This window comes from Gavialis gangeticus, unplaced genomic scaffold (genome assembly GCF_001723915.1).
Source record: "Gavialis gangeticus isolate Ggan-Ray unplaced genomic scaffold, GavGan_comp1, whole genome shotgun sequence".
Taxonomy (NCBI): domain Eukaryota; kingdom Metazoa; phylum Chordata; order Crocodylia; family Gavialidae; genus Gavialis; species Gavialis gangeticus.
In genome coordinates this window covers 66,000,650-66,026,667 of record NW_017729022.1, presented here as the reverse complement: position 1 = coordinate 66,026,667, position 26,018 = coordinate 66,000,650, and the positions used below count along the sequence as shown (strand labels likewise).

Sequence of the window (26,018 nt, the reverse complement as noted above, 5' to 3'; positions counted from 1 at the left end):
TTGATACAGGATGGGGGAATTGGAAAAGAACAGCTTGTGGGAAGATGAAGTTGACAAATAGGCTACGCAGAGGCTGTTCTTCTCCCTGCAGGATTGGGAGGCCACTGCTGGACTATGTAACACATGACACAGTATAGACTCACTGATCTGTAAAAACAAAAAAAAAACCCAAAAACCCCCACCACCACAACAACCACAACAACCACCACCACCACCACCACCAAACAAAACAAAACACCAACAACCAAAACAAAACAAAAAACACCAACAACCAAAGCAAAACAACAACCAAAACAAAGCAAAGCAAAACAACAACCAAAACAAAGCAAAGCAAAGCAAAACAACCAAAACAAAACACCACCAACAACAACAAACAAAACAACAACCAAAGCAAAACAACAACAACCAAAGCAAAACAAAACACAACAACCCCCCCCGGAAAATGGAAAGATTTAGAAATCCCACAAAAAAATAGTATTGGGCAAAATGGCAGACAGGTTGGCTTTGGGTGGGGAAGGTCTATAGCTTTAAGAATAGCCTTACTTCTCCAGGTCTACACTGTCGGGAGCAGCTGCAGAGGAGTGAGATTCTGATGTCAGAATCCGGTGTCGAAGCTCTCGTTGTGCTAGTTGGAAGCTATTCATTAAAGTGACTAAAAATGAACATTTCTTAGAATTTTCAATTGACCTTCCTGCTTGCCTGCCTTTCAGGTTTTTTTCAAACTTCACCATGTCTTATATTTTTTTGATTCCCTCTACTTCCCTTTTTGAAGAGCCAAATAGGCTTTTTCTTTTAACAAGGTGCCAATTGCTTATGACAAAATTCATTTGAGACTTCAGCTAAAAAGAGATGCAAGTTTGGTAACAACTGAAACATGTAACATCAAACCACACCCCACCCCCATCCCCACCCACTCAGCTCCACAAGATGTATTGTGCTAAACAACAAGCATCTAAGGCAGCAATGGAGGGAGTAAGTGTGCTTGTACATGTGATGAAAATTGCCCATTTTTTGCAATTTAATTGCATCATGCTGTACATGTGTGGGCTTTTACAATTTAAATGAGTCTGTTACATTGCTAACTAAACCACACCTGTCTGTAGTTTAGTCTGCAACATAGTTTTTTAATACTGTTGCCGTCTTTTGACAGCTCATCATCACCCTCACCCCCTTCCTTGTAGAAGATGCAGAAGTTGTGAGGGGCCCAATGGTTTTGTTGTTTGTTTGTTTGCTTGTTTGTTTGTTTGTTTGTTTTTTGGAGAGACTGCCTGCATCTCCCACAGCTGGAGGGAGGAGGGGCATGAGCTGCTGGTGGGCTGAGCAACCCCTGAGGTGTGGGGAGCCCCAGTCTTTCCCTCCATGTGGGCTGCTAGCAGGCCATATCCTGCCCCCACTCAGGCTTGGGGAACAGTTGGATCAGGCTGGATGTTGCCTCTGAGCAGGGGCAGCATCCGCCCACTAGCCACCCACCCGGGCAACCCCAGAGGGCACCACTACCGCAGAGGAAAAGACCATGGCCTGTCACAGCTCAAGGCTGCCTCCAGCTTTCTCCTGAGCTGTGGGAGAGGTGGGCGGGTTCTGAAAGGAATTGATCCTCTCACTGCTCTCCTTTTTTCCAGCACAGCCTGCCCATGTAAGCTGCAAGTGGACCACGCAGCCCCTGCACAGTCATGGGCCCAGTCCTCCCTCTGTGGCAGCAGTGCCCTCCAGGGCCACTCGGGCAAGCTGTTAGTGAGCCACGGACTGTCTCAGCTTGGAGCCCTGTGGCAGGTTTTTCTGTGGCAAGCAGCTGCGGAGTGCTCAGGCTCACCACCCTGGACAATGTGGGGTTGCCCACAATTGCCCACCATTGATCTGCATTGACTTTCTCCTCTGATGGCTCTCCCATAGAAAATGATGAGCAAGAATCACAACCCAAGGACCCCCTCTTTGGGGCTCTTGTCTTCTCCAGTCTCTGTTCAGGGAGACTTGTAGTCAACCTGCATGCATAGTTCAAATAAGTGGGGCCTCTACCCAAGGGAGTTCATCTTTCACTTCTCCACTGAGCCTTTGGTGGAACTGAAAAAGCTGTGCAACCTTATTCCAGGATCTGAAATCCAGAGTGCTTTGTACCCTCATTAAAGGGACTCTGCTTGCTGAGCACCCATTTTCTGCTGTGATTCATTTCTTGTATATACACTATTATATAGAAAATATCGGCCACATGTTCTTTCCTGTTCTCCTGTCTTCCTACCCACATGCTAGAGAGCACAAGTTTCATTAAGCCCAAGGTCCATAATTAATGCCCTCTACAGAGGCAATATTGCATCAGATTCAAGGAGGGGTCCAATATCTGAGAGACCCACATTATATGTAAAATTACACATACTTCTGCTGGCAGAACACTTGCTCAAGAATGGAGGAATGGGAGAAGGAGATGCTGAACCAAGAGGAAGTGGAAATGCATATTTAGCAAGTTCCAGATACACAAGTGCAGATGACTTTTTTTTTTCCTGAGGGCTCTGAGGGATCAAAGTGCCAATATAGAGGCACATCCAAATGGTTCAGTTAGTCCTCCAAACACTTTCAAGGCTGTGGCTCACAAGGTGATAAGATCCAGGCCCATTGGGACACAGGGTGTGAAACAACATATTCTCACTCAAGGCCTGAATTGTTAATTTCCTGACCTTCCACATCCTTCCCTCCTACAGGGCTTCAGAACATCATCACTTGACCTGCAGGTATTATCTGTGCAGCAAGTTCATGTAACAAAAACAGGTGGGATGTCATTCTCAGTAGTTGCTCCTCAGCTCAGGAACTCCCTCCCCTTGTGCTTTATCAATTTTTTAGCTGTAATTATCACTTATTTTTTGATGAACAAATGAACTAATGAACAAATATTGTTGACAATGAGGGTCATAGGAGACAAGATTTGGATGAAGCAATGATAGTCCTCATTGACCAGAATGCAACCACTGCCTGTGTGGTAGGGGCCTCCAGGAGAGATGTTAGTAGGGATCTATCCAATGTAACGACTGGTATCAACCAGTCATCAGAGCAAATGCATTAGAGCTCTGGGATCCAGCATAGACTAGAAGGGCCCTTAATGTGGTGAGTGCATTGCATGAAAAGAAGCATCAACCATTTGACAGAAGCTACCAAATAGGCCAGAAGTCATCAATGGACAACTGAGGCAGAGAACTTTTTTTCGCATGAGCCTAAAGGAAGAATAACTCAGAAGGCTCTAATTTTCAATCTGGGTGAGTCAGAGAAGGAAGAAGATGAGCTGCCTCCATATTTGGCTCATCCTTAGCTAGGCCCATCCTTACCTAGGCTGGATGCCCTCCAGCCTCTGAAAGTGATCTATATGCACTACAGCTGCCTCAGTGGAAATGGCAAACATGTGGGAGGGGAGCTTGGGATCCATGAAGGTTTTATTGAAAAGGTCAGTGATGTCATATAAAGGATAACTTCCCCTTTACCTGCTCATCAGCTGACATCCAGCAGCACAACCCATTGCAAACTCTCATCCCCGTCAAGTCAGAACTATCTGGATACGATCAGGGCTTGAGAGGCCATCGCAAAGGCTCTAAGGGCAATGGTAACAAATGAGAAGACCCTACCTTTATAAAGAAAATGGAGAATAGATGGTTTAAAAATTATGGCCTGAACTGGAAACTTTTAGCCTGAATTCTCAAAAGACCAATATAGTAGTGTAAGAGAGATGTTGTAGCCATGATGGTTGAGAAATTGTGTGAGGCAAAAATTTCTTAGGGCAATATCTTTTATTGGACCAACTATGTACTTGGGATAAAGTTTGACAAACTTTTGGATACAATACATTCTCTCATGTCTGAAAGACAGATACTAAGCTTCAGAAAGTCATCCTAACTGTGAGGTCAAGAGCATGTGATAGCTTGCTGTGACAGACTTTTCATCACTGAAACTAAATCTGAACCTGTTGTCTGACCTTATTTTTTAAAAGATCCTAGTTTTTTCTTTCCTCTCTCCAAAATAAGCCAGCTCACAATAAATGTGCTTATGAATTATAATGACCCTCACTTAGAAGTTGACTGCCTCTGTCTCACCATCCTGCAACATGTTTCCTGGTCTATTCCCCAAGGATCAGGAAGACAAGAACTTTAGTCCCTCATTAGCCATCATTCCACCCCAATGAGCAACTTTTATCCTCCATTGTTGTATTGTGAGATGGCAGCAGCACAAAGACCCTATGCGGACAGGTGTGCTACAAATGCCATAGAGATGGAGGTAAGTATCCTCTCAAGACCACCTCTTGTCCTTTACTCTCCTATTTGCCTAGCATAGGAACACTCCAGCACCTCTAGCTTATAGCTCCCCCCTGCCCCCACTACCCTGCTTCTTCTGAAGTAGTGAAACAAAGCTAATGGCAATGCATTCCATATGTTCTGATTAGCTATAACCTCATTAACCCGCTTCCTCTTACAACAAAACTCTTCTGATAATGAATTTTTGTTCTGGAACAAATAAGTCCCTTTTTTACAAAAGACAAAAAGGGAGGGGGCTATTTTAGCATGTCTATTGTGTCTTTTCCCCCTCCTTTGAGAGGAAGACAAGGAAAAAAGGCAAAATGACAAGGAAAACCAAAACAACAACAAAAAAGCAATTGCTATATTTCAAAGCCAGTAAAAATTAGACTAAGCTGCAGCAGAAGCCAAATGGAAATCATAATTCTTCCATTTCCCTGGCTGCTCCGACACGTGTAATAGGCTTGGCAGAGATTCAGGGAAAACAGGGGCCAAGCTGTGGTGTGTTTAGAAGAATCTAAAGGCTGCTCATTAACAGGGCACCAGATTTCAGTGCAGCTCAAAGGAAGAAAGCCTGAAGCTGGTTCTGAAGCTTTCTACTTAAGGGGATAGGGTAGGAGTTGTGGGAAGACAGGATATAATACCAGGGTACTTTCCAGCTTGAAAACAAAGGCACTATAGTCCTATTAAATGTATTTTATTTTATTTTTAGATTTAATATAGTGCCCTAGGTGCTAGGCAAAATTAAAAACACCACAAGGATAAATATCCTTAATGCAGCAAAAGTACAGGGACTTTCAGCCAGGATGCAGTATTATATTGCCCACATAATAACGGAGAACACAATGAACCCAGCATGCTCAGTACTCCTAACAAATTCATAAAGAATGTGCCTGTAAAACAATATAGCTGATACAAGGTTTCATTCCCAGTAGCCCATATTCCACACCTTGTTTCAGCCAGAAATAGGCTGAACAGGAGAATGGTGGTGCCCTGAAAGTTAACAGATCCAACCTACCCTTATAGAGAATGCCTGGCAGGAACCTTTTATCCAGTGATTACTTAACATTAAATGTATAAATAGAACTGAGAGCCAGAGGCAGAACTAAGGGCTCCCTCCATTCCAGGCAGTATCCTTCTCGCTGGCAATCACAGTCAGACTCCATCTCGCTTGGTCTCCTTCTGGCTGCAGAGCTTTTCATGTTCTTTTCCATCTAGTAGTCCAGATTCATTGGACTGGGAATGAGAACATGGTCAGTCCTGCCCAGGCCATCAGCTGATGCTTACAGCACCTTCTTGGAAAGCAGGTGACCTGGGTTATAGGCATCCCTTAATCTGAGGCTCCTGAATACATATATGCTTGGTTTTTGGACACAAACACTAATCTAAGGCTACTGGGCAAAAGGTGGGTAACTCACCCTCTTTGCAATATATGCTTGTATATTGAAGACACTGCCACATAATGATGGGAGTATGGTTCAACAAGCTGGACCTCAGCATGACAGAAATGCTTTTCCACAGCCCTTATTCAGTGTGGGAGTTAAGGTACATCCATGTGCCTGCCATTTCCTACAGGTTGCCTGTAGGCAACTCTCTGCTCAGTACTTAGGATGTTGTCACAAGTTCAACTTGACACTTACTAAGTGCAGTTAAAAGTCAAGCAGTTATACATTCAAGCAGTCTAGAATACGTTAACTGTCCTCAGGGCAAAGTTATATATTACACTTAAACCATACTAAGGCTGTTTAAAATGCAAGTGTGTGCATTAAAGCTTGCTAACTCATGCCAAGTACCTTCTGAGCATCTCAAAGTTATGCCACTTCAGGTGAGGGTTAACTCTGGGCCGTGTTGCCTAGCTTGTATTAATTTAACTTCAGTCTGCTCCACAGAGAGAGAACGAGCCATGGGTAGTCCTCCAGCATCCCACAATGCACTATTCCCAGCCACACCCCGCAACCAGAGCAGGGATAGAGCCTAGATGTCTTGGCTCCTATTCACACCACTGATCACCAGTCCTCTAGTGGCAACTCAAGAGCTGTGCAGCCAAGAAATGGTATTAAACCTTAACATGCAGCTGCTTCCAGCACTTTCTAACCTTAATACTGCTTAATGTTCCACAGATTTAGTATGCTCCATGTGTAACAATTGTTCCCTTCCAAGTAAGGATTATCTCCTTAACATGTCCTTACTGTAACAGTTCACCTCATTCCAATGATTTGTAACTCTTGCAAGTAAACATGTGACAAGGCTCTTACATACTCCAGAGGTTCAAAAGGCTGTCCATTTGAGAGAATGGGAGGGCGGTGAGCTTTGAATGGATTAAATTGCTCTCCTGAAGCAAGATGTTTAGTAGTGTAGGCTTAATTAGTAGGGAGAATAGTATCTGAGTGCCAAACCATTTTAGGGCTTTTTCCCCATAGGTCAACCTTGAATCATATAAGCAAAGATCTATTTCCCAGAAAAACAAGGAGTTTAGATAAAGATTACATATCAGGAGCTTTAATGTTAACGTAAACCTTAACTTTTCCTCAAGACCCTTCTCACATTCTTCCATTAACCCAAGTACAGGCAGCCCTCAACTTACAACGTTTCAAGTTACAATGTTTCACACTTACAATGTTTATATATTGACACCCTGTTTTAACTTTCTGATGTCGGTTTCGACTTTACAACACTTGATCTGATGCAATGCCATGCCAGTGAACAAGTTCACTGCCTCGCTCTTCTCCCTGGAGAACACCTGTCCTAACTTCCTTGAATATTTTCTTTAAGAAAGCAGACAAGACTCCAGAAAAACCTGCAGCCAAGACTTCTGAGAAGACTCAGCCAAGAACCCTTCAGAAAGTCCAACCAAGAGGCTTTCAAAAAGTCCAGCAAAGTCTCCTCAAAGAAGTCCTTCCAAATCAATATGATTGCTTTTTACAATATAAATACATTGATGTAGCTATCTTTAATTGATCGAGTACAAAATTCTGGGGCTTTTTTGGTGAAAATAGGGTATCGGGCCTTAGTCCAGGAACCAATCCCTCATTTATAACATTGTTTCTTATGAGAAAATTGGTTCCGAGTTACAACGTTTCAAGTTCAGAGACAGTTTTCAGGAACCAATTGTGTTACAAGTCCAAGGACTGCCTGTACTAGGACCCTCTGTTTTGACTTAGCCCTCCATTTACTTGCCTTCTAATTTTGATCCCTCATTTTCAAATTCTGACCCTGGAGAACTATTAAAGACCTAAAATCACAGACAACTGTAGGACATAGTCATGATATATACCATGATAATGAACTTTACTTGTTTAGCTCAATCCTTTCCTCATTCAGTGGCCCCAATCTGTAAATAAGATGATCTCTAAATATATATTTGTGTGGGAAATGGCCTATGACTCAAAGCTATGTCTTATTCCTGAGGATGTAAAAAGATACTGCTTCTGTATGTGTATGCATGAGACAGGGAGGTTTGCAATTCTGCAAACCTGTTGCTGAGTGGAACAAGTAGGCTGAAAAATGACAAGAAGAAGAAAAAATGTAAAAAAACCCCCCGAACAAACCTCTCAAATTTAAGTAGCATATTTTAGGTCCAGAACTTTCCAGTCTCAAAATTATTCTCATTCCCTACCCCTTGTATAACAAGCCTCAGATGAACACACCAATATATCAATTCACTGTGCAACTCACAGGGATAGAAAATAGAGCTTTCTCTACTAGGCTTCTCTCTAAAATCCTGACCCGCATCCCTGTAACATGCCACTTGTGTGTAGCTCTGCTCAGTAAGCAGACAGTTTAAGTATTGGATTGACTGAAAGGTGAAGTCCCATGTAGAACACATTATACTGATCTAATCTTGAGGTGAAAAAAGGCCTAGATGATTGGAGCAAGGTCTACCTCTGGGTGGAATGGTCACACATGTCTTACCTGCTACAGATGAAAAGAAGCAGTCCTGATTATTATTGTTCCTTGGGCATCTGAGAACAGCTGGGGAATCTAGCAAAGCAACTCAACTGAAGATAGTGAAAGAAAAGACAGGTACGCACCTGGGAATGGATTTTGCTCTCTGCTCTGTAATACTTCAGCAGTACTGGCCCCAAACAATACCTCCAGTAGCAAGTAATTCCCCAAGCGCTGTGCAGCCAGTGAAATAATTCTACATTAGACCCCCCAAAAGCCACCATCATAGATGTACTAACATCCTTTATTCAAAGTATTAAAGGCACAGTCAAATCTAAAACAATAGTGAGGGATGCTTGACCTTCACCTGTAGCTAGGAGGAGGTCATCAGCTAACATGAGCAATGTTTTTCCCTTCTAGAATAAGGCCTGAAATGAAATTTGAAGAAGGCCAAAGAAAACTCAAGATCAGATAAGCTCATCTACACCCTTCTGTAAAAATGTAACTACTATGTTTATGGAGACAATCTAGATCAGTCCAGGCTTCTGTCACCTAGATCCACTTCTGTTGTTCATGTCTTCCCAGAAGCTGAGAAAGGACTGAGGAAATGTCACTTGGAATGACACCCCTGCTACCAGCATTCTGGCTATCTTTCTTCTCTCCATCTGTGGCAAGAGATCTGTATATAACGGATACTTATAAAGATGAAGTCAGGTAAGAGGATGCTTAGGAGAGATCCCATAAAAAATCCTTGATTAAAAAAAAAATTGTAGTAAACCTTTACCTGGTCATGCATGCATGGGCTTTCAATAAACCATGCACTTGCTCAGACCTACTAGTTCCTTAAGGAAGACCAAAATGGTGCAAACTTAATTTGAAGAGGGATTCTTTTTTTCTTTCTTTTTTTCTTTTTTTTGGGGCAGGGGGGAGAGGGTGCTAAATTATACTTTGTTTCTCAAGTCAATATTCCATATGTGAATAAATTGCAGTAATAAGGGAGGTAAATGATATATGGCAATAAACAAAGATCAATGTTAATCTAAAAACTTCCTTATAGGGCACATCTACACATCACCATATGATAACATTGTTATGGCACTGTGCTTTAGTACTTCCTTTTGGAAGTATAGCATGCAGTAACCACCCATACTGAACCATGCGGATGACACATGCTTACATTTCCCCTCTATGTTGCTGTAGCGATGTACTATAAGTGGGGAGCATGCCACTACAGCGATGTAGACCCACATGATTGCTATGTCACCATAGTGTGTTCTACATCACTGTAGAGCAACATGTAGATGCACCCATACAGTCACAAAATAAGCTTATTCAAAACCATTTTTAAGGCCTGGTTCCTCATCATAGTAAGACCATTTTCCATCACTCCATGCTGAAGTGTATGTATGCATGGTAGCACAAACCAACGTGCTAGGTAGGCACTGTCTACCTAGGCAGACAATCCCTACCCCAAACAATTTACAGACTGAGGAAATGATCTTTATGCACTTAACCTAACAATTCCTATGCAGGTACCTAAGTTTACACAACTATTGTCTTCAGTAGGATCATTCACAGGGAAACTTGCATAGATCTTTGCAGAATTAGGAAGTAAGAGGCCAGGGAAGGGAGTATATGGGCAAAATATATATGGTTTTCATATTCATTTTGATCTATGTATTATCGAATTTTTTGCCTTCTATTAAATGGATGCACACTGGCTACTCCCCGCCACTCCTTGAACTAGAACTAGGTTCAATTAGTCCCTATAATCAAGGTAATACAGCTGCACACCTCATGCCGATATGTCTCTAATTGAAATCCTAAATGCACACTGATAGAATGACCATCCCAGCTGTGAAATATAATTTCTCTGCAGGTATCGGTTCCTTTTTAGCCTTTACTTCATTCCTTCTTTTTCTAATGGAAATGGACATATTCATCCCTGTCCAAAATTAGTATGTTGTGTTGTCTGTTTCCACCCCACCCTCCAAGATCTGCATCCTCAAATTAGAACTGGCATGATCTAATTAAGATTGACATTAAAAAAATGCCAGAGTAGGAGGAATGGAAGTAAAGGATTATATTTTTTGCTTCTGCCTAGGAGAATCTGAAAGATGTTTGAACCTACATGTGTGTTACTTCATAAGTTGTTAGAAAATTAATTGTCTGTTCTTAGACTACAGAGCCACACTGTGCTCATTATACAACACTTAAAAGATGGAACTAAAAAGGTTGAAGGTAAATCAAACAGTCTTTGGCTGCCTTGTATACAGAAGACCAAATGTGTGTTGGGTTTAAGTGGGGAGCAACCAGAAAGTGTTCAAAAACCCTGCTTTGTCCTAGCAACTGCCAGATGCAGCTGGCTATTTGAGTGCTATATTTTAATGCCTTAGTATTTGGTCAAAGCAAATGACAATTTCCTTTGATCTTCAGGTGGTTTAATACTGTATTGCTGTTGCTGCTTCTAGATGCATTGATTCAGGTCTGGGAAAAGGGCAATTTGGGGAAAGCTTGCCTACTGAAAAATGAAACTGTACCTCCTCAGTTATCTGAACAAAAACCTTTTTTACTAACTTCATAATGGCTGAGATTGCATATAAAAGTGTTCTCTGTTTAAGATTTATTTTATATAGTACTGTTTCTCCTACTCGTAAGTTTAATATATTAATTTGATTTCTTAGCATTGTATAACAAACTATTCTTACAAGTTTTGCTGTATTTAGTATCTGTCCCATTAAATGTAACATGGTTTTATATTATGCATCATGTGTTAGCCATTCTTCACAGGAAGCTGCAGTTTCACTCATCCAATTGAATTCAGCTATCAGAACAGATTTTTGGAAAGCACCTCCTGAAAGGGTTCACATAGTGGGTAAAGATTTGATAGATTTTGTCAAACCCACCCTGAGTGCCCAGCCTGTGAAAATGGGCTGGCAATAAAGTGTTAATAACCTGAATTAGACACTTGGATGCTCCAGGAATGGGTAATAGCATAAAATTCTAATATAGATAGATTTGCTGATTTTTTTTTTTGTTTTTTGTTTGTTTTATCCAAATCCTGCCCTCCTATCTTTTTGTCAGAAATCTAAAATTATCCCAAGTGAACTGAAGCTGTGTGTTTATGTAATTAGGACAGGAGACATGTAGCATGGTGTTTTGGCCTGAAGGGGTTACTCATTATTGTTATCTGTTAAACACTAACAAGTGTTCACCAATCTCTCTGTCTTGTCCAGATGAAGAATATGGTCCTGAAAAAGAGTTTACAATCTAAGACCTCAGGTTGTTGTTGTTTGGTTAAACTTGGAAATGAAACAACCACTGACTTTATTTTGAAGAGTGTGTTCTCATCTGGAGGGTGGTTCACTATATTTGGGTGTAAGCATATTGTATTCTTGCTTATCTGCAGAGGATTGCAGTTATCCTAAGAAGCATTCTCTGTAAGATGGTGTGTGATGTCATCTCGAATATTATGTATATAACCCCTCTGTCCCTAGCAATTCAGACATACAGGAGGTGTCTGTATGTACTTTAGTGTTAGGATCTGTGATGCAGACTGACAAAGTATATGAAAAAAAGGCTGGAGTCTACCCACAGAACATCTTCCCCATGTTGTTATGAGTCCCAGAGTGAGAACATCAGGAATGATACAATGATTAAAGTCAGGAAACTAGGAGCTCATCCAAACCAAGGAGATGGGAATTCTCTGGCTTAGCAGAGCACCAAGAGTTGCAGTCGCCCTTTCTACTTAAGTCCCTTATTGTATACTATCAAATAAGCCATGTACCCCTAAAAGAAAGTCTTTCTAGGGCTGTGGATAGATGTAATATTACCCTGTTTCAAAAAGGAAGAGGAGACTTAGTGCTCAGGAAGACATGCCACCTGAGTTGGTGTGATTTTTGTTGTCTGTCCACTCCTATGCCAATAAAGTGGAGCTAAACTGGTATAACTTTAAATGTGAATGGCAGAACTTCCACTTAGAGAGGATTAGAGAGTATAAACAAAATAGAGCAGGTCAGATGTAAAGCACTATTATTTTAAAGCACTACTTTAGATGTAAAAATGTAAAGCACTACTATGCCATAAGGCTTGTGGCAGGGTATTGACCACAGCCCTTCATTTTATCAAGCTTGTCTCAGCTTAGTCGGGGCTGTGGGGGACTTTGGGTTTTATAGTAGGGACTAACATAGGACACGGGGACGGTTCACCTCTGCATTTGAGAAGGAGGTAAATTTACTGGATACCTGCAAGGTGTCATCATCCCTGTCAAGAAACAGATCCATTACCAATTATATATTCCCGATCACAAGAGGTACGTTCCACAGGCAGCCTCCAGGGACACGAAAGTCTTCTTTATAACAGACCTGACAAAGGCATTGCTTGTCCACCTGATTCTTCTTTTATGCATAAACTTGAGCATGGACCAATCACTATTCTGCTATGGTGCAGCTATATTACACATCCTGTCATGACTGACAGCAGGTATCTCACTTATCAGTAGAAATTTTCAGTGAAGCCACAGGATTGATATCAGTGGCCTAATAAGATGCAGTGCATTTGTTTTGTGCATTACATTATAATATTGCACAGGTTTTCTAGTTGGAACCATTCCTGCCCTTGGGGCGGGGGGCTGGACTCGATGATCTTCCGAGGTCCCTTCCAGCCCTAATGTCTATGAAATCTATGAAATTATCTGATGGGCACAGGATGTCCCCCCTTTGTTAGCAGTCTATAGTAAGGGTCTAACTGAAGTAGTCTAGAAGAAAAGAAAATCATCCATAGGTAGATGATGAAGTGAGGTCGGAAATTAAGAAGTAACCCTAATGACTAAGGTCACAGACCTGCAACCTGGCTCCCACTACCAAGACCGTTCATAGCCCCTTTTATCTCAGTGGGATTCCATGACAAACTAAGGTTGGCTGGGCAGATCAGAGTTTAGGATCAGGGTGTTTGTGTTTGTACAATATGAATAAGGGGGAGAGAAAAAGATCTCATTCAATCCAGTGACCAAGGCAGTTATCGCTCTCTAATTCCTAAACATGCCAGGCAGCAACAGGGCTCTACTGTACAAAATACTCAGTAGAACCTGGTTTAGACTACAAAAACTTGGGAAAACCCTGCCCTCCGCTGGCCCATCGTTGCATGCATCCACACTCAATTTTGTGTCCTAAGGACAAAACAGTGAACTTCGGGGTAAACTAAACTTACTTCTCAAGGGATTTAAGTCCTTTCTTGGTTCTCTTTGACAGCACAATCGCTGGATGTTACATTGCCAGTACTGGTACAGCCAGCCTCTGGTAACAATCTCTTAATGCTACTGTTTCAACAGCAATGGCTGCTCTAGTTATATTTTGAGTGCCCAGGGGATCACAATGCCTTGAAAACCTATCTCTCTCCCCTGTTAAAATCCCCGGTATGTTTTGGAATGCCTCTCTTCCTGCTAGCTCATGTCTGCAAGCGTTCAGATGTTGTTTTGTAGAAACCCACAGCTAAAGCTCCAGCTTACTCTCATGCTGTTGCCTGTTCCAGGAAAGGAGTCCTGGTCTTGGATTTGCTTGGGCTGTGGGAGGGAGAGGAGTACAAGCCTGTCTGGGATTCACAGATGCATATTCAAATACTGCAATGATGATGCAGATGCTGGGGTGAACAGGGACAAGCAGCAACGCCAGGCGAAGGGGATAGAACGGGAACTGGAGGGCAGCAAAACTTTGGGTGCTGGCCCCCAGAGCTGTAGCTGCTTTACAAAGTTTAGATACCCAAATGATCAGAAACCCCACCCACCTATAACTGATAGTAGAAGCCTTTTGACACCAAGAGGAAAACATCCCAGAACTGCACAGTAACAAGATGCTCATTAATGGGATTTCCTTAAGACCCAGCCAAAATCAAGAATGATTTCAGGCGAGGCCAGGCACTCATAAGCGATTTACTCATCCCATTTTTAATGCCCTTTTTAAACTTTTTTCAGATCCCCTGACATGAACCCAGAGGCATAATGGGAAGCCTAAGCACAAACAGGGCAGTGTCACTGGCAGTGTAGTGGTGTCTGGGCCAGCAGCACAACTGCTGCTATTTTTGTGCCCCACCCCTGGGTCAGTTCCTTGGGTTGGTGGCCCAGTTGCCCTCCCTTCATTATGCTACTGTTTCAAGCCCTTCTCTCTTGCCTCTGCCCTTTCTCCCAAGATAGTGGCAAATTGCCCATGGGCAGAGAACAAAGGCATTCAGTTTTAAAGAAGCCAATTTTATTTTAAGAGCATGCACTGGTAATGAGAGACAAAATGGGAGGAAAAAATTCTTTAAGCAACCAAAAAAAGCATTGCCAAATACACGCTTTAGTAGAAGCCTTTGATGTTTTCAAAGTAAAAACTTTTGCAAGAAGAAAAAACCTAGTAAAAACAATGCAAATCTAATTCAGCACATTTGAAACTGGAAAAGAAATGCATACTAAACACTATCTGATCATTTGAGTTAAATATATTTAAAACAATCATAATTAAAAAGAAAATTTGAGAGTAATCAAGTAACGGGTCATTCAGATGGCATGGTTTTGCAGAACTGTGATGCACTGATTCTGAAGGTCCCTCCCAACCCTGTGTCCTATGCAAACTTTATTGGATGTAGATTTTCAAGTACAAGACAAAATACCTGACTGCTGTGCATAGATTCAGGAAAGGTACTGTTGCTGATTTGAGGGGGAAGAGAAGGAGGGAGGTTTGAACGGGCACATGGGACTAGTCAGCCAATACGACTCTTCAATTTACAGACTTTTGCCGCTATCTTGGCCTGAACAGCTTTTTATCACCTACTACTAAAATGTTTAGGCAAATATATTTTAGGTCTTCCCCCATGCATTTCTACACAGAGCAGCTGTGTTCCACCACCATGGTTACATACCTTCTCAAGCCACTTTGCAGTAAGCTCTGTGGAGGATCATCACCATTAATGGGCTGGCAAAATATGGTCTTGTGCAAGCTTGAGCCATCTTAAGCATCTCCCTTCTTGGGTCTTTTGCACTCTGCGAGTAGTATGTCTCCAGGATCACCATGTTTAGCCACACTTCTGGCAATGTCTCTGCACCTCTCCCAAACCTCTGTGCCTAGCCATGCAGAAATAGAAGGTTTTGAAAAAGTATCCCTCTATGTACATGTTATGTGCTGTTGCATGATCCCTAGGGGGAAAATTAGACAGTGCCTGCCCCTGTCTGTGTTCCTAATGTAGATCTATATGGCAAAATTTAGGTAGTTATGACACTTATCTTTTCATGTCTGCTAACCCCTTACGTCTAACAATGGCTGGTTGATCAATGACCTTGGCTGGGTTATCCTTCAGGCTCACTGCTTTCACACCTGTTGAAAGAGTAGCCAAGCTAAAGATGAATAAAAGATGGATAATGGAACATGCACTTCTCAGAGCTTTTCAAGAGTTCCCTGCCCAGAGCTTGTTAAGATCAAGTATAGTGGTTCATAGGACTGGTATGGTCAAGGCATGGTATGGTCAAGGCAAGCCTACTTTAATACACCAAATCACACAAAACAGTGATGTGGTCAGCATCCCATCTGGATACCATTGATTCCCCAGTCTGAGTGACTGGGTACCCATTTACAGCTTGATCATTTTGGGCATAAGCTTTGGCATAATCCCAGAGAAAGGCTTAAACGTCCACCTCTAGGCCTCTAGTAAGGCACCTTAACTCCTCTGCCACCATACCCCATCCACAGCCTGTGACACGAGGGAGCAAGGGGCAGACTGGAAGAAAGGACGAAAGGCCCAAGGGATCTATCAGGATATGCAATAGCATCCTGCAGCTCCTTAAACAATGAACTCCAGGGCTTCAAAGTGTTATGCAGCAAAACATCCAACAGTCTACGCTTTGGCAGTCTCACCACCTAGGCAACTCCTTTTTCAAAATGCCAAGGGAGTCAATGTACACTCCAGCAATCCCCCTTTCTCTCAGGCCCAGTGCACAATAAGGAGAAATACTAGGATGTACATGGATGCAGGACTGTGAAGCCAGCACACACCAGAGAGCACCTTGCATTTTTTTAGCTCTGTTTTTAGCTCTCACCAGACTCAAAAGAAGTCATACCAATTTGCAACATGAAATGTACTTTCCTTTAATGCTGTCCAAGTGCCTAGTGTGCATCTTTGATGAACCAGGCAAGTGAAAGTACAGAAAAACCAAAGTACGGGTTGTCACTTGATGACACTTTATTCAACAGACCTCTGAAGACCAGAATGCCTCTACTGTTTGAAATCAATGTCAGTCACTAAGGACTTGAAAATATGTAGAGAGGCAAGTAAAGTAGAACAAAAATCTCAGTGTAATTTGGGATCCAGGAGCTGACACCACTTCATGAGAAGGCATACACCTCTAGTATGAAAAGCCATGCTCATGATGATCACACTGGGGTCAGAAGAGGTAGTTTTGAAGTTGTATGCATCATCACATCAGACACAATGGAGAAACAGGTGACATGTTTTCCTCCTTCATGGGATTTAGAAACCAAGGAGCAGCAAGTCAGCCTTTTTGCCTGCAAAGGTCTCTGGCAGACAATAGTCACAGCAGGCCAAGACATCTGAGCCCCATGACATGACAAAGTCAGAATTATTAGATTTTTACCACAGTTTGACAGCAGTGGTACGGAGGGGACCTGCTGGTCCATGTGACAGCATTAGACACCTGAGAAAAAAGTTGGATGTTGCTATGTGGGTTAGGTAATTGTTTAGAATTACTTGACATGTGAATGATGATGCTATTGATAACTGTGACGGTGTTTGCCTGAAAAAGGAAGATGAGGGGAATTGCAACTTTTTCAAGAAGCTCTGGCACAAGGCAGCCAGGCCTGGTTGTTGTATTTTGCATGTTACACTGTGCTGTGCAGAGTTCAGACACTGAATGCCGCAGATCTGCTTAGAGCTGGCTGGTGACTCCTGAACAACACTTTGTGCAGGATACAGAACTCTGTGGCTCATTCACACCCTTTTGTGTCCTATAGCACTGCTCTTCCCGTGCTGTAAATCTCACAGCTCCTAGAAACCAGATTGTGAAGTAGAAGGGGGGAAAAACACAAAATAACCAAGCAAGATGAGAGATGACAGGGACATAAAAGCTAGGAAAGTCATAGCAGAAAAGATCCTCTCTCCATCTGCTTCATGCCAGCCCTGTGAGTGCTCAGCAGTAAGAGTGCACACAGGCACAGGAAGAAAGGCAGCACGAATGATTGTTTGGAAAGGTCATGCTGAAAGTCAAACAGCAATAACTGAACGGAGAAGCAGCTGCAATGCATCTGCATATTCAGCTTGCTGCATTTCCACATGCTCCTTTCTGAGATGGGAAGGGAAGCTGCATGGCCCTCCATGCTGAGCTGTTAAATGAGTTTCCATCACATAAGCAGAGAAGAGGAGAGTGCTGGTGACTTGCAGCTCTAACAACTGGAGTGTAATTGTGTCCCTGGGCCAGGCAGCTGCTGTCTTCTGCCCTTGCCTGAATGGAGACAACAGTGCTTATTTTTAAAGGAGGTGGGGATTTTTTTGTTTGTTTGTTTGCTTTAACAAAAAATCCAGGGCTAGTGGTGAGAAATGAAAACAGGCAAAGTGGAGAGCTTGCCTCCTGTCTCTTGCTCCAGAAAGAAGGAAAGAGAAATGCCCACAGGGATACATCTAAGGCTGAACCAAGCCAGAGGAAGAAGTAACATAGGGGGAAAGTTTGGGCACAGGCTGGTGAAGGGATGGTGAAAACAACTTAATCCTTAATAGACTAGATGATTGGAGCCTATCGAGAGGGGCAGCCTCTTGGAGAGGTAGAGCCTATGCACAAGAATCCTTCCCCCTTGGAAAGCCAGTGGCTGGTCCCTGCCCTCTCCCTCCCATTGCAGTGCAAACCCCCCCCAGAATGGGAAAAGGAGAAGACCAGTGCACTAGTTTCCCTCTGCAGTGTACATGCAGGTGAGTTTGCAACCCATAGACTGTAGTAGGGTCTAAGCCGCTTAATGGTTATATAGCATAGCATTCACTTTCATCCGCTTGAACAGATTCTGGGTAAGAGAAGAATCAGCAAAGGAAAGGCAGAGGCGAGAGAATGTCATAGGTGAGAAGAGCTCAGAAGGTATAAGAAAGACAAGTCAGAAGTCTGCCAAAGGTCATTTAACGTTCCCATCTGCAGGCAAACCAAGATAAGCGCTCCTTTAAATCTTACCTTTTAAAGCTAAGTAAAAAGTCCTTCTCCCAAACTGGCTGGCCATCTATCAGACCACTGGTTTTCAATCTGTTTAGACTCAAAGCACCCCCTGTTAGACGCTAGCTCTTAGCTTTCAGTTGTTTCTTGGCTACGGAAAAATGATACAGCAATTCTGCTGTTGTAAAGAACTCAAAAAGACTACAACAAACCAGAATGTTTTTGACATTATGGATTCCAGTTCAAAATCTCTAGGTTTATTTTGTGCATTGCATGTATGTGTTTGCACACCTAACAACACTTATATTTTGTGGAAGCCCGTGGCATCCTTTAAAAGATCTCATGGCACCCCAGCACCTGGGCTGAAAATCACTCTGAGAGGCTTTTAGGATTTTAGGACTTAGATTTATGATGCATCTCGTGCTGTTTCAAATATTAAAATTCGGAGTGAACCTTTGCTTATTTGGTTTGATCGGCCTTACCTACTTGTCTTACTGTCTCAGTCATAAACAATTTGTATTGCTGTATTAAGTGCTATAAAAAGCTTATTTCAGCTTCAATCTCTTGGGTACCTGATTCTAGTGGAACAGTCTATCATGACTCTCCCCAGGAATGAGTTGTGGCTGTGCTGTGCTCTCCCCCCCCACAGGTCTTGGCATGTGGGATCATGCTGGCCTCCTTAAATATTGTTCAACAGCATGGATTAGGCAGTTGGAAGCCCCTGGTTTAGGCATGAACAGGGCTTAGTAGCTGGAGAGGCCTCATTAATCCTCACAGCAGCCTGGGGAGGCAGGGCTGATTCCCACTGTCTAGGCGGAAATACTGAGGCACACAACACTGCCCAAGCCTTGCTGGAGAGGCAGAGGGGCAGGAGCACAACCTGAGGTGCAGGGGGAGGAAGGGTGGAGGAATGGCCTGTTGGTTGCACTGAGGAAGCACATCCAGGTGTGACAATTGCTAGAGCATGCTAACAGCACATTGTGGGCTCTATAAATAACAATGTGTTGTCCTCTGGGATAAATATCTTGCTGCGCAGCCCTGTACTCTCTTTCAGTTGTTTCTCCATGCTGCCAAATGATGAGTCAAACTTACCTTAATGGAGTTTGCTAAATGCTTTGTGTGGTGCTTACCTTATTAAAGCAGCTTAATTAAATAAAAGTAAATATCTCCCAGCAAACTGTATCCCTCTGATAATCAGCACAATTGCTTTATTGGCATATTCCTTTCTGCACTAGGAGTCTATCAGTCTTCAAATCTGGGAAGGAAATGAATTCACAGAAACAATAAACTCTGTCTTCCTGTCAGGGATCCTTTAGCAGGATTCACATTCTTTATTTGAGGAGAAGGTGTGGAGGTGAGGTTGGCAGGGGGAAAGGTGTCCTTGGAAGGGGTACGAGGTGCAGCGTCCTACATAAGGAGATTGCCAGAACCCACAGAAAGTGGGGGATCACTTCTCCTTGTCTTCAGAAACCATTCTGTCATTGGGAAGGCATCTCGTATTGGTCTAAAAACCGCCCTCTGTGGTGATGAGAAGGGAGGAGGGGCTGCCTGTATCCAGCCAGAGTTAAATCTGCTTCAGGCACACTTGGGTTAAAGATCCAGATTGTTGCGTCTTCCATCTTCCCCCATTTCAGCACACCCAGTGGATTTTGACAAGATCTGATTCCTCGCTTGCACAAACAAGTGGAGCTCTCTGGCCCAAAGATGATGATATCTTGAATTTCTATAATTCCTTGCACCCCCAAAGGATTTCAAAACAGTTTACGAACTGATATACCAACCATGCGGCAAATCTCTTCTTCCATTTTTAAACTGCAAACACTTCTGGAATGAAATGGGGTGCTTCTTTAATATCACATGCTGACATGACATAAGTGTCCTGTGCAGCAGCAGAGAGATTTTAGGGTCATTATACTTCTCTGAGCTGGTATTTAGCTAGGAGAAGACTCTAACCTTGTCTAATAATAACAAAAAAATGTTTTTCTCAGGTTTCTGTCTCTGTGAAACCCATCACCTCCAATTTTATAGCCTTTTTCCTGACCCAGTGGTTTCAGGCAAAGTGGATGCAATATGCATAATATCAAAAAACAAAAACAATTAAAAAGACAATGTCATGTCCTTTATGTCGGAAGGAGCCTGGGGCTTCTGTGCAGCTTTTCTCTGTAAAAGAACACTTAAGGGGTTCTTATTATTAGAATATTAATTATAGTCATATATTTATTTCCAGAATTACATTTTCCTCCAGGTTTCTGGAAGTCAATTACTTTTGAAAGAACAAAGGCAAACCTGTGATCATGCCCCATAGGGAGTTCCATCATCAATGAGGAGTAAGGTTAAGGACCTGGCTTAATCAAAAATTTTGGGTGTTCCTTCAGCGCAGTCTCTAAGCCTCGCTCCTTTTTGATTTTCACATCCCTGTAGATGAACTCTTGTCTTGCTCCCTTCTGTTCCAGAGTTATCTTTTTTTTTTCCTTAGAAGTTCCCACTGACTCCTGTGGACTCTATGCCCCAGTCTCCATCTGATAGTAATCACTTGTATGCTTCACTGCAGATCCCCGTTCTTCTTCACTTGGACTCACCAGTGAATTTTGGCCATCTCTGACCATGAGCCTTCTGTCCTGCCTTCGCTCTCCCATCTAGCACCTGGTTCTTGAAGAGCCTCCTCATCATCTGCTTCTGCTGGGGCACCAAATACTTCCTGACATATGCCCAAGAAAGAAAGGGTATGGGTGAGTAATTCAAGCCAGCTATTCCTTACCTCATGTCTGAAGTACCCTGATGGCTTTTAGCCTGGTGACTAAAAGTGGTTTGTTTTTTTAATCAGCTCTTCTTGCTCTGCAATTCCAGGCCTTTGCATAGCTTTACATTTTATCCCTCCTGTGTCAGCTTTTGAACACAACATCTTTCTTGCACATTCTCTCCTTTCCCCACCCTCTACCATCTTTCTTCATATTTTTGCCTTCACCAGCTCCTTTCCTATCCCCATCCCCACCTTTAAAATTCATCAGTTTGGTTGGAAAACCACTTTTTTTTGCACTGGTGCCATGGGTTTATAAGTCACTGGAGATTAGTCCAGCTGCCTTTAAAAGAAAAGAGGTGGCACAGTTGGATGTTGGAGAAGTTTTAATAGGGGGCAGATATGGGGCTGCAGTTCCTCGGAGGCACAGAACAGAGGGCATAACCCCGGAGAAGAGAGCACAAGGATGGGTGTAAGACAGCTTTGTATCCTCTCCATTCTGAGTTGATCCAAGGCTGAACTAGTCCTCATTCTAAGGCTGAGAAACCCTGTGCTACCTGTGGGGAACAGGGCAACCCAGAGCTCCCAGAATCCCATGAACATGCCCACTCGTTCACTTATAGCTTCACCCCTGGGGAATTCTTCTTAGTCCTTTGTGGCTAGACAAAACATAGTCTCCAGGTATCTTTCCTTTGTTCTCCTTCACATCTTCATTTATTAATACTATATGCACATGCTCTGCTTGGTTTTTATCCCAGTCCTCAATACACAAAGAACCACAGATCATAGCACTTTGTTCCTTCTGTTACAGAAGGCCACAGACCTTCAGGCACTTCCCGGTCCAAGCTCTTGCATTGGACTGCTTATCAGATTAAAGAAGGGCCGCTTCACTGAAGAAACTTTGCAACCAGCTTACAGTGGAACATTTGTTCAAAAAGGAGAAAACAGCAAGGGCCAGAAAACCAGAGTATATGCCCAGTGCCTTCTGGATTTGACATGTCTCAAGCTGGCCCCTTGAAACTGCAGTGGAAGCAGGGGAAATTCCCCTCTACATATGCTGGTTCCTCACCCTTTACCTGTTTCATCTTCTTGCTTTATTACTTCCTCCATCTTCTTTAAATTCCCTTGATTAGTCTAGGTGGAAAGCTGCTGTGCCTGCCTTCTCATGCATACAAAGAAGAACAGCCACATTGTCCCTGTCCTCCCTAGGCTCCATTGGCTCCCTGTTCATTTCAGGAACCAGCTTACAGTCAATTTCCTTATAGATTCATAGATTCATAGACATTAGGGCTGGAAGGGAACTTGGAAGATCTTCAAGTCCAGTCCCCTGCCCCCTTATTTAGCCCCCCATGGGATCTCAGCAACCTAACTTGTAGACCGCCTCCCTCCACTCTTCTCCCTCTCATTTTTTCTGCCCCAGTAGTACAGGGTCATCTAACCTAAACACATTCATGCAGTGACTACTGTGAAAGCCTGTTTTCCCTTGTAACTTCCACCATCTGAAACAGTCTTTTTGTATCTTTCTGCCTCATCGACTTTCCATCTATTTTCAAATCTCATCTGAAAACCTCTCTTCTCCTTTTGCCCATACCTCTTAATTTCTCTCTCCCTCTGCTATTATGTATTATTTAACTCTGATAAGTATCTTGGGATGCTATTTGTAAGAAATGCATTCTACAAAATAGAGTTGTATTTTACTGTCAGTGGAGCTTAGCCAATGTATTTGCTTTCCCCCTCAGCTTCCTGTAGAAAGCAGACTCCCTCTGCTGATGGACAGCAGTGCTGTCTGTGTAGGGATGTACTGAGGATCACTCAGCAATTGGGAGGAGAAATGACATGGTCCTTCACTACCCCATAAGTTCCTGTTTAAAACTCAGGTTTACATGTCACTGGAGTACTGCCCTGTGTGGAAGGTAGAAGAGTGATCCCCTAGAAACATGCAGCTGATGCAGTGTTATATCCAAATACCAGAGCAAGAGCACCTTCATACAGACCACTGGTAACCTCCACCAAATGGAGGTGGGGAGTTTAGGTGGATTGTGAAGGGGGATGACAGCCAAAGCAAAATTGCCCAACCTTGGCAGCTGTTAAGATGCAAGAGGAGCATGTTTAGGGCTAACAAGAAAGAGAGAGAGATTTTGCTCATTTCCATTGTTTGCAATGTCTTGCATCCTTCTTTGCTACAAGTCTGCTTCTCTCATCCCAGTTAAGGACCTAGCTGCCTTGACAGTGTCTTCACTATTCATCTCACTGAGCCAGCTACTAAGCTTGGTGATGTTCCCTGGAGCAGACTCCCTCAAAAATTCCACTGTCCTCTACAGCCATGTCTGCACGTCTTTGGAAATGACGCAGCAGTACCCTACCAACCATGTTGGGAGAACCATCCACAGCAATAATAAATAGAGGACATTTATTTATAATAGAGGACATGAGCAAAGTGGGAACTTATATGGGTAGAATTTCTATAATGATGGAAAACTGGAACTGAACTGTTAAAATAACCTATTGTCAGGATATAGTCAACTGTCACTGAATCCCTCCACTTACATGCTGAACCCATTTTCCCTTGCCTACCATCTTTCATTATTATTTGTATTTCAGCCTCACCCTGTTAATCACTGTCCAAGCACATAGTAAAAGGCAGTATCCATCTCAGTGTATAGCCTTAATGGACAAGAAAACATTATTATTATTACCATTTTACAGACCAGAAACTGAGGCCCAGGAAGATAAAAGCCCAGGGCTGCAGAATTTCTGAATCATTGTTATTCTTTCTCAGGGAGAAGTATACCTCAGACCATTACATAGAGTCTCTGGAGTGGTCCTCTTTTTGTGCTGGGCCCTGAACTTTTCAAAGGGAGAGGACAACAGCCCATCTATGTTAGGACTGGGTCTCTTGATTTCCCTACTGTGGCTGGCCAGTTGGGGGAGCTCCTGCATTGAGCCTCCCACCTCACTACGCCTGTCCACCTTCTGTACTCCACGTGTCTCTCCAGGGGCGCCTAAGCCCAGGCAGACCCACTTTCAAGCCCCACTGCAGAGTCTGGGGGTAAAGTGTGTGCCACCACCCTGAGAAGGGACTGTCTCAATCCTGTGTCCTTGAGGAAACACAGGCCTAATAGTCCTACTGGTACTTGACCCAATACAAGAACTTGGGGTACCTCCTCAAGTCGGGGGCCAAAAATAGTCTCCCTTAGTCAGCAGACCCAAGGGGCCTCCTAGCCATAATTAAACCCACCCCTCAATAAGTCTCCTACACCAGTCACAAAGGAGAACTTTAGTGCTCCTGACAGGGTGAGGTAGAATAGGGTAAGAGGTAGAGCACTATCAAGGGATTACCATTGAGCAAAACAATCTGGCTGAGGTAGCCATTTGATACACAATTGCATCACCATGAGCTGACTAGCTCTCTAGAAACACTTACAAGTATCAGTCAGAAGATGGTAGAGATCTGGCTCGGAGATAAGGAAGCCTTATTTAGCCAACTGCAATGTGGAGTTCTAGGGTCCTCAGGGTCACATGTTATAGGCTCGGCAATACTACACTCGCTAGCACCATAACTGAAAGAGACTTGGGGGTCATGACTGACCACAAAATGAACATGAGCCACTTGTGCAATGCCACAGCTGGCAAAGCAAACAAAACTCTGGCCTGCATCTACCAGTGCATCTCAAGCAAGACCCAGGAAGTCATCCTCCCACGTTACTTGGCCTTGGTGAAACCACAGCTAGAATACTGTGTCCAGTTCTGGGCTCTGCAATTCAGAAAGGATGTGGAGAAGCTTGAGAGAGTCCAGAGGAGAGCCATGCAAATGACTAGAGGACAAGAGAGCAGGCCTTATGAGGAGAAGCTGAGAGCCATGGGACTCTTCAGCCTGGAGAAGTGAAGGATCGGGGGGACTTGGTGGCAGTCTGTAAGTACATAAGGGGTGTTCCTCAGGAACTGGGAGAATGTCTGTTCCCCAGGGCACTCCATGGGAAGACAAGGTCCAATGGTCACAAACTCCTGGAAGACCATTTTCAGCTGGACATAAGGAAAAACTTCTTTTCTGTCCGAGTCCCCAGGGCCTGAAATAGACTCCCTCCAGAGGTGGTGCAAGCACCTACTATGGATACTTTCAAAAAACACTTGGATGCCCATCTTTTTAGGATCATTTGACCCCTGCTGACTTCCTGCCCCTTGGGCAGGAGGCTGGATCTGATGATCTTGTCAGCTCCCTTCCAGCCCTAATGTCTATGAAATCTATGACATTGCAAAGCAAAGCTTCCATGAGGGTTGACTCTAGCCATGTTACCCATCTCTCTAGTCCAAAGCCTCTAGAGTTTTTCTTTTTCCATCTTTACCGGCTAGCTAGATTCTCATGAGTTTGCTGACACCAAGTTTTTTGCTTCAGCTAGAAGTTGAAGTTGGTTTTGCCTGTTCTCCTTCCCTTGGTGGCCAATCATTAAGCATTAATGCTTCCATTGTGTGTCCAGGAAAATTCCATCCAAGCATCAACAGTTCATGATAATACATTCTTACCAAATTGGACAGCCTATATGATCAACACTAACCTTTTATTGCCCTGTCCCAATGTAGAAATTAAATCCTAGATTCAGATTAAATTCATTTCCTAGTGAATAAAAAAAAAGTGGGGGAGAGAGGGTTGCAGGGAATCTGAGTCATCTGTATTTTTCATATTGTTGAGTTCCTAGACCAATGTCCTAACCTCAAGACCATCTTTCTTTTCATCCAGCCTGTGAAAGATCTTTCCATAGATTTCATAGACATTAGGGCTAGAAGGGACCTCGGCAGATTATCAAGTTAGCCCCCCGCCCAAAGGGCAGGAAGCCAGCTGGGGTCAGAGGATCCCAGCAAAATAAGCATCCAATTTGCTGTTGAAAGTGTTCAATGTAGGTGCTTGAACCACCTCCAATGGCAGGCTATTCCAGACGCTGGGGGCTCGGACAGTAAAGAA

The 26,018-nt window shown here is 43.2% G+C and overlaps 1 long non-coding RNA gene across 1 annotated transcript; it reads right to left on the bottom strand.

Moving 5' to 3' along the window:
• On the bottom strand, positions 1-20,260 carry LOC109296082. The gene is made up of 3 exons (XR_002096886.1): positions 19,455-20,260; positions 15,045-15,047; positions 1-147 (listed from the first exon to the last, which is right to left on the bottom strand). It is a non-coding gene; the product is annotated as an uncharacterized LOC109296082 (long non-coding RNA).
• Between the last annotated feature and the right edge of the window lie 5,758 nt (positions 20,261-26,018).